At 33.2% G+C, this 14,243-nt stretch overlaps 1 long non-coding RNA gene across 1 annotated transcript in view; it reads right to left on the reverse strand.

The window, feature by feature from the left end:
- Positions 1-13,998, reverse strand: part of LOC129748803 (uncharacterized) — a 224,559-nt gene extending 210,561 nt beyond the window's left edge. The window contains exon 1 of the long non-coding RNA XR_008737830.1: positions 13,973-13,998. This is a non-coding gene — a long non-coding RNA (uncharacterized LOC129748803). The remainder of the gene's footprint in view (positions 1-13,972) is intronic.
- Positions 13,999-14,243: the final 245 nt, after the last annotated feature.

Consider the following 14,243-nt stretch of genomic DNA (forward strand, 5'->3'; position numbering starts at 1 on the left):
TAATATGGTTCAACATTTGGTTGGAGTTGGCGTGTGTAAAAACTACATCCGAAAAAGTACTGACAATCAAGATGGTTTGCCTCTGTGCTTAGTCAATTTTTGAAAATCAAAAAACTTTCCTCATTTTGAAAGCTTTTCGTAGAAAATCTGTTTTTTGTTATCAATAAACTAAGCTTCTGTTAGTTTTTCTCTGAAAAAAAATTGGATTCTAGAGATTTTGAATTCTACTAACAGTCAGACAAGATCTTAAAATTCCAAACTGTTTATCATTTAAAGAAAAATCTCAGATTTAAACAAGTCGACAATTTTCTTTTTTGTCATTTTTACTATTGAAAAGTTTCCTTTCTTCACAACAATTTGTCAAAAATTGAGGACTCAAACTCTTTCAAAAAGCTGGTACTTTCTGGCTCGATTTGGAATGAAATAAAGGGCACATAAAGCATGAAAAGCTTGAACAAAAACCTGAATCAACTACGATGAAATGTGACAATCATTCACAGTAATAAAAATTCATGCACTGAAAAGTGAAAGAAAGAAAAACCGTCAGAGGGAAGCAAAATCGCCCTTTTTGATCTAGATTCTGACGACACACACATAAACATAAATACACACACAGATTTTACGACTTTGGTCCAACAATTTGTCGCTGTTTTATATTATTTCTTCGGCTCGCCACCAACCCGTAAAAAGTCTCGATTGATTACCAGTAGATATTTTTTTATCCTTCTTTTAAACAAACGAGAAATGCTGCAACTGATGGGAAAATTATTGACTTTCCATGAAAATTACCGCGCGAAATGGGTGGAAAATTGTACGGCAGGTTTTATTTGCTCCATGTAGCAGCAATGGGCAGCAATTATTCGCCATTTCGGGAATTTTTATTCGATTGTAACCAATCTTCATTCGAGAATGGCGAATGGTTGATAGAATCAATGATTGGCGAAATAAAGCGAGGCCATAATTAAATAAAGTGGGGAATGAAAATGTGCACACTTCAAAGGGTGGTTGAAGTAAACTGGGAAAAATAATTGACTACGAATTGCCATAACTCTGGTAGAAAAATATGGATGTTTATTTAGGGAGAAAATGTAATAAAAATATATCAAATTTGAAAAATGACATGAATAATATTTTTAAGAACTTACAAACAGCTGCTTTTTTTTTTTTGTACTTCCTTCTGAATACCGAAATGCCATTGATTTCAATCCACTCTCATCAATAGAATAAAAACCGTTTGAAAAATCTCCAAATTGTTCATCGAACCAAACATCATCAGGCCTTATCATTTCGATTTTGACAATCAACCGACCGGAGTTTGTTGACGTTGGCAATGGCACGACGAACGCCAGCAGGAAAGTTTTTATCAGTCACCAGTTAATCTATTTTTACAACTTTTCAGTGCACGCGAATTCAGGCGGAAATTTTCGTGATAACAGCACTGTGAGAGACGAAAAAATAATCGAAGGAAAAAAAGAACTTCCCCCGAAAAGAGGTCAATTTCGTTCATCATGCACGGATGTTAAATAACTTTGGCCGACGACTGATAACAGCCGGTAGAAAAAAATATATAGGTAAATTGAGAGGAACGAAGCTTCGCAAAAGTCTTTCAGTGTAAGCGTACTTTTTTTGAATGTGTTAGCGTGGAAGTATGAAAACAAGCAGTAACTACAAAGTAGATCACTTCCAAAACACCTTCGAAATACCGACCGAGACTGTTGAAAGAGTTTTGTTGTTGGTGCTCGTATAATTTTTCATAATAATGGCACACTTACACGACACCGACTTTGCTACAACCCATCTACAACGCTAATGAGCGTCATGTTTATAATTATTACAATTACCTATTTCTACTTCTCTCGAACGAATCGGCATCGAGAAGGGTAACTCGCTTGAATAACAAGCAGCACCCATTCGGTAGGAAGAATGAAAAATAAAAACAACTTCGGTCGATAGATAAGAGAACACGGTAATACTTTCAATTTTAAGCAATTTGTTGCTCGGAATTTTAGCAATCAGAGATCGATTTTCAATTTTGAGGAAAAAAAAAGTATGAATAAGTGCTTTCGAAAAAATAAACAACACTCCGTTTTTTGAATGCATGAAATTTTTTGCGAAGCTGCCTAGTACTGTAATGTTTACATGTGCAAATTTTTGTAACGTTTTGGAAAGTTGTTTTTCTAGATAGCGTTCAATACAGAAGCTCACTGACAAAACTTTTTGGCCAGGATCGAGAAAAATCCAAGCAAGTCCCAGAGGGAGACCAAAAAACAGCCGGAAATCAACTATTTAACCAAAGTTCGTATGGAAAATCGATTAAAGAGTCCTAGAGTTCTAACAATGAGCTAAAGTGTGACTCAAAATAAAGCTGATTGATTACATGAAATTAAGTAATTTGTGAGGTTTTATCAATCGCAATCCGAAAATTTCAATAGGAGAAAAAACCAAAAAGACACATTTTGTTTCCATTGGCATTACATTACTAGTGTGTCAATGCATTTAACCGACATTGGGTAGTTCGCCTTAAGCGTGCACGCTGTCAGTCATTCAGTCGATGAGAAAGCGAGCAAGTCAGTAGTGTGTGTCGTTCGGCAGCTCGTGACCTGGGTGCTCTTCAGTGCGGTTTCCGAGTCTCGGAGATCCGGACTGGTCTGCACATTTGACGACCGTGGCAGGTAATTTGTCGAAAGCCTCAAAGAACGATTAATTATTTGAAAAAAAAATTGAATTGAAGGTAAACAAATATGTTAAACTATTCAAGCTGAAATAATTTTCATCAAGCTTACTTAAAAATAAAGCAGTTTAATGATTACTGTTGCGTATGCAGAGGCCCCTGGCTGGCTAACCACTCAGGGATAATCGACTGACAACTCTCATTTCTATAATTTATATCACCTTGTTTATAACCGTTCCATCCATGTCAATTTCATCAATCTGTTTATTGTAATTTAATTATATTATATATCACTTTGAGCAAATCAGTAACTTATTTGGATTTTTTAGTGATGAAATATTGATTACGCTTTATTTCTGTTAGTGTATAAAACAGAAAATAATTTCGGACACTAAATGTAAGTAAATCACATTGCCAAGCTAAACTGTGTCTAACATGAAATATATTACAGCTATGAGCCTAATTTCACATAGAAAAACGAGTTTCACTAAAGGATACCGAAAATATACTAACAAACTACCGAGTACGAAAAAAACTTGTAAAATGAGCAAATTATGTGAAATGTAAATTGCTTTAATTAATGAAAAAGCAAATAAGTGAGTTTTGAAATAATGCCGAAACTGGAATTGATGGAAAAAAAATTATTTAACTTAATTCAAGTATCATTTATTTATTTTTCGACCGGGAATAATTTATGGGTTATGTTCGGCTTTCGGACCGAAAGCCGAACATAACCTATAAAGTATCATTTAAAAATACTGAAATGTTGAGCGAGTCGTAGGGACAGCTAGACCATGTTCACAATTTAAAGCGAATTGAGAGGACAGCTTAAAACTGAAAGAAGAGTTGAAAGGACAGTCTGAAAATTTCGACAAAGATTTTAAGCGAGTTGAGAGAACAGCTTGAAATTGAAAAGCTAGTTGAGAGGACTACTTGAATATATCGATAGAAATTTCAAGCGAGTTAAGAGGACATGCGAGTCTGAACACATCAATAGAAATTTTAAGCGAGTTGAGAAAAAAATTGAAATGCGAATGAAGAGGACAGCTTTAAAACTTATCAAATTGATAATCAAGCGGGTTGAGAGGACAGCTTGAGATAAGATTTCCAAAGCGAGTCAAGGAGACAGCTTGAAATTTAACCCTCATCCGCATTAGATTTCATTACCCTAATCAGCACTTGTGGTGTCAATTTGACACCACAAGCTCAAATCGTTATAACTTTTGGCGTGTTAGACTGATTTAAACAAAACTTACATCAAAAGAAACCTTGTAATGTCAGTAAAATATGTTTTGAACATTATATACAGTTACAAGTTACAAGTTTTCTCCTTCTTCAGCATGAAAGAAAAAAAATCCGAAAAAACATGCCTCACGAAAACTGCTGTAGTTCATATGTTACACGTCCAAAAAAATATTTGTCTTATGCATATGAAAGCTGAAGTTAATGCCTACATCATGAAGACAAGAAATATTTTTTAAATTTTTTTTAATGAAATGGTCACAAAAAGTTCAAAAAAGTGGTCTAAAAAACCTACTTTTCATTCGATTGCTAGTAAATACTGTTTGAGCGGTGGTTGAGTTTTAGAAAAAATATGACAACAAACTTTATTAAAATTCTAACATTTTGCTGTCTTTGTTATAACGATTTAAGCTTGTAGTGTCAAATTGACACTCCTAGTGCTGATAAGGGGAATGAAATCTAATGCGGATGAGGGTTAAAAAGTCTTAGAGGTCTCGCAATGAGCAAAAATTTTAATCAAATTAAATGTGATTCATTCCATGAAGTTAAGTAATTTGTGAAGTTTTATCAATCGCAATCTGAAAATTTCACGCCGGAATATTTTTCATCAAACTTGCTTAAAAATCAAGTAGTTTAATAATTACCCAGTGCAAAAAAAAATGGTACAACGAGTAATTTATGTAAAATGTAAGTTGCTTAAATTAATGAAAAAGGCAAATGAGCGAGTTATGAAATAACGCCGAAACTTGATGGAAATAAATTTATTCAGCTTAAATCAAGTTTCGGTCAAAATAATAAAACTGAAATGTTGAGCGAATCGTAAGGACAGCATGGCCATGTTCACAATTTCAAGCGAATTGAGAGGACAGCTTGAAATTGAAATGGAAGTTTAGAGGACAGCCTGAACATGTTGATAGAAATTGCAAGCTAGTTGACGAGACATGCCTTGTAATCGAGAGGACAGACTGAAATTTTTGATAAAGATTTCAGGCGAGTTGAGAGGACAGATTGAAATTGAAAGGTGAGTTGAGAGGACAGCCTGAAAGTTTCGAAAAAATTTTCAAGCGAGTTGAGATGACAGCATGGAATTGAAAGGCGAGTTGAGAGGACAGCTTAAAAATTTTGATAAAGATTTCAGGTGAGATTAGAGGACAGACTGAAATTGAAAGGCCGGTTGAGAGAGCAGCTTGATCATATCTATAAAGATATCAAGCTAGTTGAGATGACAGCATGAAATTGAAAGACGAGTTGAGAGGACAGCCTGAAAATTTCGATAAAGATTTAAGGTTAGTTTGAAAAACAGATTGAAGTTGAAAAGCGAGTTGAGAGGACAGCCTGAACATTTTGATGAAGATTTCAGGCGAGTTGAGAGGACAGATTGAAATTGAATGGCAAGTTGAGAAGACAGCCTGAACATATCGATTAAAATTTTAAGCAAGTTGAGAGAATCTGCCTTGTAATTGAAAGGCAATTTGAAAGAACAGCCTTAACAAATCAATAGAAATTCCAAGCGTGTTGAGAGGACAGCTTGAAATTAAAAAGCGAGAGGACAATCTGAATATATCAAAAGAAATTTCAAACGAGTTTCAAATCGAAAGACGAAAAAAGAGGACGCCTTAAATCTTATCAAATTGATAATCAAGCGGGTTGACAGGACAGCTTGGGAAAATATAACAATTCAAAGCAAGTCGAGAAGATAGCTTGAAATTTAAAAAAAAAGTGGGTCGAGCTTGAATATTTCATCATATGGAAAATCAAGCAGATTGAGAAAGCTGCTTGAGATAAGATTCAACTATAAAACAAACTGAGAGGACAGCTTGAAATGAAGAAATTATGTTGAGGGGACAGTTTGAGGAGAGATTGAGGAGACTCCTTGAGATAAAAGAGAACAATGATGCAATTCTAGAGGACAACCTAAAATTTCAAGTTAAAACAAGTATTTGTCGAGTGAAAAGTATGAAGATAAATAGAATATAAATGTATTACAAAATAAATAATCAATCGAGTTGGGAGGAAAGTTTTACATAAGAAGAAACAAGTGGAGGACTGCTAGGCAAGGTAGACGCAAAAAATTCTGTGAATTGACGATAAAAAATTCAGACTTTCTGTGATTTAACTCAAACATTCTGTGATGGATTTCTGTAATTCTTTTTTCATTAGTTTCCTTCAAAAGTCATGTCAAATTGCGATTTTTTACATTTCACTTGAGAAAAATTAAATAACAATACCAATTTTATCATAATTTTCCAATTCAAAGATAAATTATCTAAAATTCACATTGAAATAAAAAAAATTATTTTGGTCAGTCAATCACACATACTTTCTTGAATCCGAAGGTTTGGAAGAAATGCGCAAAATCGTAATGAAATTTCTCCATGAAAACGAACATTTTGTGTGTTACGACAACTCCACGTGTCCGATTTATTTTTTTTTCTTCTTAAAAATGTATAAAGAAGAAACGATTTAACAGCCGTTTATTTTGTGATGATATTAATGTAGTTTTGTTTGGAATAAGAGAATCATTCGCCTCAAGCGTGCACGTAGTCATTCATTCAGTCGGTGAAATTTCCATCCAGGTATTTAAAAATTATTAACAAAACAAAGAGCTGCATTTTTTTCGAGCACACTTCTTATACTGAAATTTTTTGCATGGAAATTTTGATATACATTTACACGAAAATTTAAATTTTACTTGAACACTATCATTGAATTGTAACTTTTTTCACTTAACTCAAATCTTTATTCTGTCTTAGTTAGAAATGATCAAAGAGAAAAAAAGCCTTTATTACCGTGATTTTGTTAATTTGTTAGTGTTATCAGTGAATTAAAAATCTAATTCTAGATAATTACTAATTTTTATTGTAAATTTTCATATTTTTCTTCGAAATTTAAAGTTTTTGCCAAAAAAATTTGATTAAAAATCATTTCTATCAATTTTTTTTATTTATTTTTGACAAAATCTAAACACGTCTATGCTCAAAAATGAAAAATAAGAAGTTCTTCGGAGAAATTATTAGCGAAAACTTGATAATTTTTCTTTGGTATTTTGTCTGAATTTTTTTTTAATTATTTAATACCCGCTGAATATGTGTTAGATATAGGGAAATTTTTAGGAGATTCCGACTTTTTCTTTTTAAATTTCTAAAAGGAGTGCGGCGCCTCAAATGTTCAGTAAATCTTGCTTTTGGCAAAAAAAAAACAATTTAAAAATAAAACACAATAGTATTTATATTTTTATTTTTCTATAATGCTGAAACTACTGAGACAAGCTTTAAATTTGTAACTAATCTCAGGATAAATCTAGTCTTTTAAGAGATTTCCGGTGCTTACGCGGTACGAAGGAGCTGTTTGGGTAACAGATAGTAAAAATTTAACCCTTCAATCCAGATGTTGTTAAATCCATTCTATTTTTCGGAACCCCTAATGAATTCACAAGATCACTCATTTGAATCTTTTTTTTATGAACGCTGCCTGATAGTCCAGACAAAAAATAATCCGTATCCGGGCCGGACAAATCCAAGCTATATTATCTCAAAACCTGTCAAATTCCGGGCTTTTGATTTCAAAATTGTTGATTATTATCCGTGTAAAATCCGGGCAACCCCTAGGAATTAGTCATCAAAATTCAACGAATAAAAACTTTTTTTTTATCAAAATTTATCAGCAAAATCTAAATTGTATTTTACCCGAGCAGACTTTGATGCCTAAATCGATAGCAAAGTGTTACCAATATGAGCTATCAATGCCAAAATGATGCCATAATTCAGTATCGCATTTTTCCAGATGCCAAATTTAGGTTTCATTGAAGCATCATTATGTCAATAGATGATGCCTAACCAATACCTAAATAAGGTATTGAGACCAAAATTAAAGCACTTTTTGGTTATGTTTTTTTAAGATAACAAAACGAGGCATCTTTAAGCTTTCGTTTATTAGGATAGAGCAGAAAAGTGAAATCAAAATGATAGCATGGTTTGGTGTTAAGTTTTCTGTGATGAAAAATCAGATTTATTAGGGTGTTAAAAATTAAATCGAACTGAAAACAAACAGCAAATTTGTTCATAACCGGTATAGTGCGCCCATTTTTGAGTGTATTAATTTTTCAGCCATTGCAAAAATAGGCATCATACCATTATTTTGAAAACCGAAGTTACACCAATAAACATAAACCTCATTTCTTATATTTAGCTATTTTTAACAGTTGAGTAGCTGCGACTGTTTCGATCCTTTCTCCAACTAACTTAACCTTCTAAAGCTGTTCGCAAAATATCCGTTTCGGGGAAATTGGACTTGTTATTTGTTTTTTTTTTATTCCCGCGGTCGCAAATGCTTTTATAATATTGGATTCATTGTGTACGTAATTTATTTTCTAAATACTTCAAAATGAAGTGAATTTGTTCTACCAGGTTGTCTGTAGTTGGTTACGAATGAAAAAAATCCCTAAAAACAATTTTATTTTTAAATTGCTTATATTTTCTGACAACTTTGCTATATTTGAGTGCTTCTTCGATTTCTGGAATTGTCAAGAATACATCTATCTGACGATGCATAAATATGAGGGGGTCCAATGAACATATTGACCGTTATTCAGGATTTTACGAAAGAAAAAAATCTAACTCAAAACAATTTCATCCAATTTTGTCTTTGCTTTGCTGTATCTCATTTCTGAATAAACCGATTTTCTAAACTCAAATTTTAGTTTTTTTTCGTTAATTTGATTATTATTTTCATAGAACATGTTTGGTCTCTAAAAAATCTCAGTTCCTCAGTATATTGGAATGATGATTAAGATGCTTTGAATCTGCGCTTCGGGTCATATTGACCCGAATGGCTTTGGAGGGTTAAGGAAACGAATAAACTCGACACAAAATCGTTCAATATCAAACTAGGTAAATAAAAAAGTAAAAAAAAACTGCAACTGCAGCAGTAAAAACTGAAATCAATTTTTTAAACGTGTACATACAATCAAATGCCTTAAATTTGATGCTTTTTTTAATTTTTACTTAATTTAAACTAACCAAAGTAAACGAGAACATTCAACAAGATAATTATTAATGGACATACAGCCATCGTCACTGTTCCATTGTAAGCAGCTGTCAGTTCGCGCGCGCATGCATCCGTTAAAAAATAAACAACTTTCTGTGCTGATTTTGTTTTCTCACCGGCGTTGCTGCAGGAATTAAGAATAGTAGGTTTCCGATAAGTGATAAAACTTTTCAGTTTTCTTATTGCCTAAAATGTTTGTTTTCTAGCTCGACAACAGTTCCCAGAGGAATGTTTTTTTTAATCTCCGCAAGTGACTACTATCACAAGCGTGGTTAGGTGTTCAAGATTGCCGGCGGAAACAACAAGTAGGGTTTCACGATGGAGCAGGATTTGCTGACTAACACCGCTACCGACCACACCGCACTAAAGAGCGCAAGCGTAAATCAAGTGCACATTAGCGGAAAAGGATGAAAAAAAGCCTAAGTACAAGATTCCAGTCTCCAAGATCCAGAGTCTTAATCACCCCGGTCATTTTTCAGTCCAAAAGACATAATCTGGTCATCAAGATGCGCCGTGTCGAGAGCCTTAAAGAATCCGAGACGGACTGCCTGAAGAACTTGCATCTGGGCCATCGTAAGGAACGCAATTATCGTCGTCTATGCACACAATAATCGCGGCTATTAGCCGCCGGCTAAGATAGTTGCCTAGAACGAGATGAAAAACACCACCGAAGCGAGGCCGCCAAGAAGGCCGATGTCAAGCCCGGGGTTAAAAGCACGGAGCCAGTGGACAAGAAGGCCGCTGCCAAGAAGACCGACGCCATGAAGGTGAGGTAAAGAAGTCTGCCAAAAACGGTATGTACCAAACCTTTTTTTTGCAATGCAGTTCATAGACTGCGGTAGGCCAAACTTTTGTGATTAATATTCTTTCATTAATTCGATATCAGATTATGTTAATTCAAAACTTAATAAAAAAAAGTTTCGCAATTAGGCTAATCAATTCTTAACACATTTAAAATGCCTTCACAAAAAATTGCGCCATGATTTGGACGAGAAAAACAAATAATTACTTTTTTTTAAATTAATACGGGTAATACGAAAGTTTGATTTCTATAAGTTTTTTCATAATGTAAATTCAAGTGATCAGGTTCACAGAATAATAGTACCGGGAGTACCGGGACGAGAGGGGGGGTAGGGGTTCAAGTAAAGCTACGTAGCTTTAATTAAATATCGAAAAAAAAACGAAATTGAGCAAAATTATGCCTAATTCAATCCAGTCTGAATATGTAGCTTTTGACTCCTACTGCCCGACTGTTTTCAAGCGTATCAAGGAGCTTACATGCAAGAAATGCAATTTATATTTTGCTTCAAATGTTCTCCAAAAGAAGCATAGCAAAATCCACAAGGCCCCAGCCTCGGATAGAAAGATTCGTCCAAAGCGAATTGTAGGCAAAAGAGGACACGAAGTGCTGGTCATCACTCCGGAGGACGATAGAGCATCGCAGATGCAATTATTCCAGCCGAACAGACGATGGTGGAAAGCTGCCCAACGATTTCATTGGAATCCAGAATGGAGATAATTTGGACCGACGCAACTGATTGAATACTTACTAGCTATCCTGTTTGTTGAAAGGTGCTTGATTTTTTACACTGATTGATATGCTTTTTTAAACTTCCATTTATAACTTCTTTCCTTTTTTTTATTTTTTGTATTATTCTTGCAAAATGCTGATAATAAAAGTAAAAATTAAAAACTGATTTCTAAAAATGGGGGGGGGGAGGTTATTAAAGCTACGTTATTATCTAGGGGGGTCTATGACTTTGTGACGAAATGCTACGAGGGGGGAGGGGGGGTATAAAAACTCAAGAAAAAAGCTACGTCATTTATGGATGTTCCCTGTAAGGCCTTATGATTGCATAATAGCAGGAGATTTTTTTATCCTATGAATCCAATGCAAGCGATTTCAGAAATTCTTTACGGATCATCTTATAAATTTCGCTAACATGTCTTATTAGCAAGATTTGGTTTAATTTTGCTCGAGTGAAGATAGTACAGTGCAAATATTCATAAGCAGTAGTAGAGAACTTGCAAAACCATTTTTTGTAATTTTTCAATTATTTGTTAACAAGAACTTCGATTCAGTTTGCCAAATTTTCATTGCATCGGAAAAAAATTTTGGTTCAATGACATTTTGAAAGTACTTTTGTAAATTAGTTATTCAGTATTCAAAACAAAAGCTTTATTAGGGTTTAAAGCTAATAAATTAAGATGCTGTTACTTTTTAAAGACTTAGAAGTCTATAAAGAAGGTATATCAAAAAAACAAATTAAAACGGAATTTGGATTTCATGATCTGGTCGCACTATTATACTCAATAATCAATTCGTTGCCTACACAAAGGCGTTAACGTAATGACTCAAAACTCATAACTTTAAAACTCTTATTAGTTTTTTCGTGTCGGTAAGAGAGAACTTCAGGATGAAATGATTGAAAATGTTGCTATCATGCCTTGTTAGACTTGTTCATTTTAACTGAATAATAGTGTTATAATGTCAAACTTTGGATTTCATTTTCTAAACGTGGATAGCAAAGTACTGCCAAATTTGGGTTTCACTAAACGTTTTTTGATACCTTGTTTAGCCTTCCTTTTAAAGATTGTTTTGAGGGCACAACGATGCCAAATTTTGGTTCCAATGAGTACCAAAAAGTGGCATCATTATGCCCTCCAAACTCATTTTAAAACGTTGGCTAAACGAGGCATCATTAAGGTTTCAGTGAAACCTACACTTGGCATAATCGAGGTATCCTTATATGAAAATTGAGACCCAAATTTTGGCATTGTACCACCTTTATTCGGGCAAAATGATACCTCATTTTACTTTCAAGGCATGATAGCAAAATTAGGTATAATTTTGCCATAAAAGTCTGCTCGGGTAGGCTTTCAAAAAACCTTTCATGATTACTTTCATGGAACTTGCTCAAAAAATTTAGTTTTGGACGCATAAACAGTAACAGCACAATTTGTTTTTTTTTTTTTCAGTTTGATTTCAGAACAAGAATGAGAATAAACTCGAGCTTCAAATTTACTCATGTGAACGTTTCTTCAAAAACCTTCAAAAATTATGGATGAAATTTGAATCAAAACACTGCTAATTTAAATTTTCACTCATACTTTTATGAAGTATTCTGGAGTTTATTTTACAAGAATTTGCAATTATTTCTCAAGTTTTGTAAGAACCATCACAATTCTTCATAATCGCAATCGATTTCAGAAATTTGTTCGAAGGAATAATAATCCGAAAAACGGCGCATACTAAAAAATCAGGTCAAATCTTTGTTTATAACGACTTATTAAAACGATTTATTTTGCAATTTGATTGATTTTATATAAATCGATTCCTTTTTTAATAATATTTGGACCTTTAACAATTTTTCCTAATTTCAAATCGAAGAGGAATGATCTTAATGGGTTAAGTTCCTATAGAAAAGCAAAAAAAATCCTGCGATTACTTTAAAATTTCTTATAAAACTTTTTTTTCGATTTTCCACAATCATATTTGAAGAAAATAAAATCCAATTTGTAGTATGCTTTCAAACGAAAAAGTTTGAACATGGATTTCTCAGTCAGCCCACAAGTCTAATGTGTTAAAATTTTTTGTAAAGTATAAAAAAATACCTTAAAATAGGATAAAAACCTTGTGTATGTTAGTTTAAAACGCTACAACCTATTTTAAATATTTGATGATACACCCAAATAATTCATAATAGAACTGTAGGGTATGTAATCAGAAAAAAGGGAACTGAATTGCATTTAAAATGGTTGATTATACTAAGTTACTATTCAACATACACTTTTTAAATGAGTTATTGAAACCCCATGAAACCATGAAAAGTAACGTGTTTTAAGGAAATTAATATTTTTACTGAATCTTTTCCCAAATCACATATTTTTCTTCAATGTTTCTTTGAAGTTTTAAGTTTCTAAAATAATTTTATGTAAAACCATTATATGGATATGAAAAAAGTTCAGAAGTTTAGTCACAGATTCATAAATTTAAAAAAAATCTCATAAATTTTTAAACTGTGACCCAGAGATGGGTCTTGACTCAAACATTCAGTCAGCGAAACTTTTTTGTAGGGAAATGAATCCAACTGTAAGTCGAAATTTCAGGGACTAGACTAGATGAAAATTAATGTTGAAAAACATGCGAAAAAAATTCGCCTTGTCTCCCGGTAGGACTTGAACCCGCGCAAGACTTGAGGCGCAAGATGTGGGTTCAAGTCCTACCGGGAGGCAAGGCGAATTTTTTTCGCATGTTTTTCAGCATTTATTTTCATCTAGTCTAGTCCCTGAAATTTCGACTTACAGTTGGATTCATTTCCCTATAAAAAAATCTCATAAATTTTTGTAAAAAACACAATATTTTCGGCCAACATTGCTTCAGAGCCGTAGTTGATCATTGAATGTTCTTAGTTTTTGGATTAAGTAGTCAAATATTTTGGAAGAAAAACATTACACATAACCAATGCAATGCAAACTTATATCCAAATATCTCAGAATCACGTGAATATGGATGAGTCATATTTTCACAAAAAAAATATTCTAGAGATTAAAAAGAATTAGCTCATGGTATTTTATTACGATATTTTAATGTTTGTGTGAAATATCCAAGAAAATATGCAGAAAAATAACAAAAATCTAATTTGTACGATTTTCCAAAAACTACGTTTTCCAAAAAAATAGTTACTTTTTTTGAAAAACTTAGATTTTGGAAAATCGCAGTTAATTCCTCAGATTTGGAGATTGTAGAAAAATTTTCAATCTGGATCACTTGTAATCATCTTCTGGCACCTAATGAATAATATTTGGAAGGAAATTGCGAAATCGTATTGGAATAAATCAAAACATTTTTTGAAGTTGATGGGTCACAGCTTTTATAAAACTCAAAGTCACGACTTCAAACCTGCTCAGTTGTATTATTCGAATAAATATGTCATTATTTCACTAAATCAATCATTTCATTTGAACAAAAACACGCATCAAAGGGCTAGAGAGAAGGCATCAAAAACTTACCTTTAAGCAATATTTTTGTTTTTTTCATCTGTGGAAGAGAAAGAGAAAAATAGTGTTTAATTTTGACTCCAATAACTATCATAATCACCAATCAAACAATAAATACACAAAATACTACATACACTGCCGTCCAAAAGTTTGGGATCACCCACTAAAAAACCTACAAATTTTGATCGTTCATATCTCAGCCGTCTTAGGACATATATCAAATCTTCTGATCTCATTTGAAAGATAATGAGCATTAGCTATTTCGGAGGTATTTTGCCCATAA

Source organism: Uranotaenia lowii, chromosome 2 (assembly GCF_029784155.1).
Source record: "Uranotaenia lowii strain MFRU-FL chromosome 2, ASM2978415v1, whole genome shotgun sequence".
Classification (NCBI taxonomy): Eukaryota; Metazoa; Arthropoda; class Insecta; order Diptera; family Culicidae; genus Uranotaenia; species Uranotaenia lowii.